Below are 5,284 nucleotides of genomic sequence, written 5' to 3'. Positions count from 1 at the left end.
CTTACCCCAAGTTCACAGGAGAAATGGAGCCCCTGACGTGTGAGCCAGTATCACGATGTGTCTGAAATAATAATGAGCATTTACTGAATGGTAATGCTGCCTGAGGCGCTATTACAAGAGCTTTGTGTGGACTCATCCATTTACTCCTCATGATAATTCTCCCAGAAGATAAGTTTTATTTCCCTTTACAGTACATGGAGCACATATACACAGCGTCAAAGGTTAACAGTAATTTCTGAAAGCGTATAACCGGTATTATTTTTGCAAACATCCTCACACATGTTGTCTTGTTAAAGGTTAAAGGTGAAGAGTAATTTCAACGCTAGTAGTTTTGATTTGAAACACGTGACCAAAGCGCCTCATCTTCCGGGACCCCAGGAAGGAGAAAAAGCAGTTCTTTGCAAGTAAGCCCGTTCTTCCATAGCTCGGCCCTTCCTTTACTTAAGATGCTTGGCTGTGTTTCCACCCTTTGCCATCCTTCCGCGCTGCTGGAGCCAGTGCCCAGGTGCCAGGCTCCTGTGGCACGACCCCAGGCACCTCCCACCCCGTGCCTGGGTGCGGTGGCAGCTTTCTGCAGCTTGTCCTGGTTTTAAGGAACAGATAGCTAACACATTCAGAAATGACAAGCACAGACACAAAAAAATGGTTAACGACTCGTGTAAGTTAAAAGTGACTTGAATTGAATCGGAAGAGTAAAGTGTAACTTTGGACTAGTTTTGAGGGGTAGTAGCTGTTACTGTTGGGTACCCAGAGTGAGGAGGTGTTATCAGCAGAGACGTGGTATGTACTACTGTGCGCGTAACCTGGGGAGTCAGCTCCGGAAACTGGTTATGGAGTTAAAAGAAAGAGGTTTCTCTACGTGGTTACAGAACCTGTTAACTATCTGATTAAGTTATGGGATCCCCAGACATTGCTGGAGGGAATGTAACATAATGCAGTCACTTTGGAAAACAGTTTGGCAATTTCTCAAAAGGTGAAACATGAAATTATCATGCGACCCAGCAGTTCACCTCCTAGGTTTCTACCCAGGAGAAATGGAAACATTATTCACATAAAGACTTGTCCTGAGTGCGTGTTCTCGCCACGATATCTCCAAACTGCAAACAGCCCAAGTGTTGCTCATTCACTGGCAAATGGACAAAATGTGGTGCATTTATACAGGGAATGTTACTTGGCAATTAAAAGGAAAAGGACTTCTAATAAAGCATGGATGAACTTCAAAACCATTATACTCAGTGAAGGGAGGCAATCACAAAAGACTACCTATTGTTTGAGTCTCTTAATATGACATATGTTGGACGAGGTAAATCTTTAGAGACAGGAAATAGATTATTGGTTGCCCAGGGCTGGGGCTGGGAATGGAGAGTGATTGTAAAGGACTGATGGAAATGTTCTAAAATAGCTCTGCAAATACACTAAACACCATTGGTGTGTACAATTCAAATGGGGTATAAATTACACGTCAGTGAAGCTGTTCAAGAAAAAAGAGACCCTAGCAAGGCAGGAGGGAAGTGAGCTCATATGCAGCTGTTTAGGAGGCTGGCCTACGATTTTCTATTCCTGAAAAGCCTGGAGGGAAGCTGTAGCAGGTTCCCTTTCCCTTTCCCGAGGAGGCTCAGAGCTCGATGAATAAATGAGTGTGGCAGGAGCCGAGGGCTCTCAGAGATGCTTGATGCTGGCATGTCCAGCAGAGAGGCCAAAATTGCCTCGGGAGGGACTTAGTGATTTAAAGTAGAAGCAGGTGACTGTTGGGGGTGGGGCAGCCATGAGGTTTGCTGCCTGTGGATGGGAACTGACATTGAGGGGTAATAGGAAGTATTGAACTATGCCCCACTCACGCGTAGCTGCAGCCTTCAGAGACAGAATGACTCAGAATCACTCTTGTATATTAGGGTCCAAAAGAGTAAGTTCCTCCCCTATCCCTAACTGCCATGGTCTTATACAGACCTATTTGGGCCAGGTTTTAGGGTAATGAACACCTTCATCCTATTTCATTTCTATATTTATACTAATAAAAGGGTAATATGCTAATTAGACCGGACATCTTCTGGACATCCTTCTGGACAAAGCCATGGTGGCGGGGGCCGAGGCAGAGGTGATTAAGGGCGATCAGGCCATCAGGGAAGAGCAGTTAGGGGCGATAAGGCTGGCAGGGGAGCAGTTAGGGGGCAATCAGGCCAGCAGGCAGAGGCAGTTAGGGGGCAATCAGGCCGGCAGGCAGAGGTGGTTTGGGGCGATTAGGTAGGCGAGTAGTTAGGAGCCAGTGGTCCCAGATTGAGACCTAATCAGGCCTAAACCAGCAGTCAGACATCCCCCAAGGGGTCCTGGATTGGAGAGAGTGCAGGCTGGGCTGAGGGACTCCCCCTTCCTCCCCCCGTCCATGCATGAATTTTGTGCACTGGGCCTCGAGTATGCTATAAAAGGAGGAGGGATTTTGTCCTCAAATACCTCTTCTAGCAGAGTGAGCCCCAGACAGGAAGGAAAAAATGGCATTGTTAAAGCGTGCAGGGCTTATATTTTAGCCTAGAAGTGTAAGTCTATGAACTCCCCCCGGAAGAGGAGGTTTAGATTCTCTTCCACAAATAAGGGAGGCATCCCAGACATGGATCCAGGTAGAGAAGGTGTTTGTCCTTGGAAGAGTTAAACCTGCCCAGGGAAGGCCCAGGGTCGGCCCTGTGAGAGGTCACTTCCCCTGAAGGACTCTGGCTCAGCTGGTGAAACAGCAGAGAGATTTCAGGTGAAAATAAGACTGGAGCAAGGCGATGCTACTTATTTGGATTTCTTTTTCATAAAAGTATGCAAATTCATATAGAACGCATCTGCAAATTGAAATAAAAAATTAAATGCTACACTTGAGCTGATCATGGAGGGGACCCTTTCCTTTCTGGCTCCTCCCTACAGAATCGAAGGGTTATGCTCTCTGGAAAAAGGACCGCTACATTCTCAGCAGGGAAAGCGTCCAGATCACGAGGAGGCCAAGGCTGAAAGGCCCTCCTTGAGCCTCAGCCTGAAGGCAGAGCGGAGGGAAGACCAGGATGCGGTGAGAGCTGGGGAAGTCCCGGGGCCATGACACCAGGCAGCAGCTGGGCGATTCTCCCTGCGGCAGGATTTCAGGGAGAGAGGAGGCAGCGGACTCCCCGGAACCCTCAGCCAATGGAAGGCCAGGGAGAGAACAGGAGAGGCTGAGGCAGGCGTCCCTGATCCAGAGGGAATGGAGCTGCGCTGGGAGCTACACCTGGGGGTGCCCTTTGGTGGGTGGACTGGAGGGTTTTCCCAGCTCCCTCCTGAGTGCCCTCTCTCTCCACCACCTCTACCATCTCTGCCATCTCCCACTTGTCACACCCAGGCGAGGCCCGGCGTTTTGTTCCTCATAATTCAGCCAGGATAGAAAGTTTTCAGAAGGACCATATACTAAATTAAAGTAGTAAACTTTACCGAGTAAAGTAAAAGCCCTAAAGTGTAAAATGTATAGAAATATAGGTGTTTATAGAGAGCAGATTTCTCATCATAAGGCACTCGTTAAACTTGGTGCAGGGCCATGGGGGGGCGGGCGGGGATCCACAAATAATATCACACACAGTAGGACTGGCTGTGGCCCCAAATCTCTGCCTGGTTCTGAATCCAGGTAGAGTGAGGGGAGGCCCAGGACAACATCTCGGGGCCGTCTCTGATCCCCGTTTTCACTCACTGGCCGTGTCTGGGAGGTAACGGCTGTGGCAGTGGGTTGGCCTCTCAGGAGGTTCAGGTGGGAGCCCTGCTCAGCTGGGTCGGGAGGACTGCCCTTCAGGTGGATCAGCTCAGCTTAGCCCAGGAGCTTTCTGCTCTGTAAGCCCCTCACCCCACTTCCACACCTAACGCTTCTGTGAACCTTCACAAGGTTTCGGCAGCCAAGGAGCACACACCCTGACCCTGGACTGGCCAAGAGGACACAGGAAGGTTGCTCTGGAGGAAGCCACCTGCCAGCAGGCATCAGGGTGAGGACCACGGGAGGCGCTCAGGGCTGTCCTGGGTCTGAGAAAAGCATCTGCAATAAACCTCACTTGACGTTTGAGCTCAGTGTCCGGGTGAGAACTGAGAAACCACCTCCATGTATGGACCGTTATTGGAAATGTGTTTCCCCAGAGGCTAAGAAGCATTGCTGAAAGGTGCAATAGGAATCAGCAGCTCCCTTCCCGAGGGCCATCTCGGGGCTCGGTCTCCCCCGAGGAAGGGGCGCTGCCTTTGGTCGGGCCCCCTTAGGACCCCCCCTGCCCCCCCACGCTTTCCCCAGGCGTCCCCCGCAGTCCTTGGGAAATGTGAACATCCACTGAGATTCCCAGGTGTGGGTTCTGCTCTGCGCGGCCCCTGGCTCCGGTGGAGTTTGACTCCAGGCCCAGGAAGACACGGAGGACCTGGAGGCTGAGGGCGGGGTTCTGCGTTCCTTAGGCAGAGGCGACATTAAAAGCCGCTCCTCCCCTTTCGTGGTAGCCCTGGTTCTCTGTAGAGACGTGATTGAATTGAGTATAAAATAGGCATGAGGCTGGAAGCTCAAGTAGTGTCAAGGGTATATAGGTGAGGTGATTCCTTTTTTATTATTTTATGTCTTCCCAGTCGTCTACAATGGAGTCAGGCAACTTGTATAAGGAAAGAATTTCCCCCCCCTAAATTGTTACCTACGTTTTTTCTGCAATGGCACTACACTGGGTGGCCATCAGAGGGCAGGCTGCCCCACTGTCCAGAGTTGTAACAGCCAGATTCAGTTTCTTCTAAAGCCTTTAACTACTACAGAGGTTTAGTTTGTGCCTGGGACCTTCCTGGTGACGGGAATCCATCCATTTCCCCCTTCCCTAGATGTCGGCTCTCCAGGTAGGCGGCTAAAGCATCTCTGGTTTGCTCCTGTGTGAAGGACACAGCATTTACTGAGCGCTGCGCCCCTTCTGAGCGCCTCTCTGGGGTCAGCAGGAACACTGTTCCTCCCCGCACAGAGCTTGTCCCAGGCTTGCTACCCTTCAGAGTCACACCGGAAAATGCAGGCTTGGAGAGATTCCAAGCCTTGCGAGGAAAGTCAGCGTTTAAGTTAGGAACCTACCTCATTTATTCGGGTGCCCATTCGGAAAGCACGTGGGAGAATTCATTCATCCTCCCCCTCCCCCCCCCCACATGCACCCAGTGCCTCTCTGCTCTGCACAGGCGCTGCTCCAGGCACTGGGGGAGCAGCAGGCCCTTCTCCCTCGGAGCGGTTTGGTGGCACTGGGGGAACGGGCAAACGGCACAGTGTGGAGGTGGTGATGAGTGCTATGAGGAA

At 50.9% G+C, this 5,284-nt stretch overlaps 1 long non-coding RNA gene across 1 annotated transcript; it reads left to right on the top strand.

Annotated features, from left to right (window-relative positions):
* The first annotated feature begins 216 nt into the window (after window positions 1–216).
* LOC106726957 lies at window positions 217–4,051 on the top strand. The gene is made up of 3 exons (XR_001363104.1): window positions 217–404; window positions 2,902–3,040; window positions 3,878–4,051. It is a non-coding gene; the product is annotated as an uncharacterized LOC106726957 (long non-coding RNA).
* Window positions 4,052–5,284: the final 1,233 nt, after the last annotated feature.

Source organism: Myotis brandtii, unplaced genomic scaffold (genome assembly GCF_000412655.1).
Source record: "Myotis brandtii unplaced genomic scaffold, ASM41265v1 scaffold33775, whole genome shotgun sequence".
Classification (NCBI taxonomy): domain Eukaryota; kingdom Metazoa; phylum Chordata; class Mammalia; order Chiroptera; family Vespertilionidae; genus Myotis; species Myotis brandtii.
This window is presented reverse-complemented; position numbering and strand designations above follow the sequence as displayed.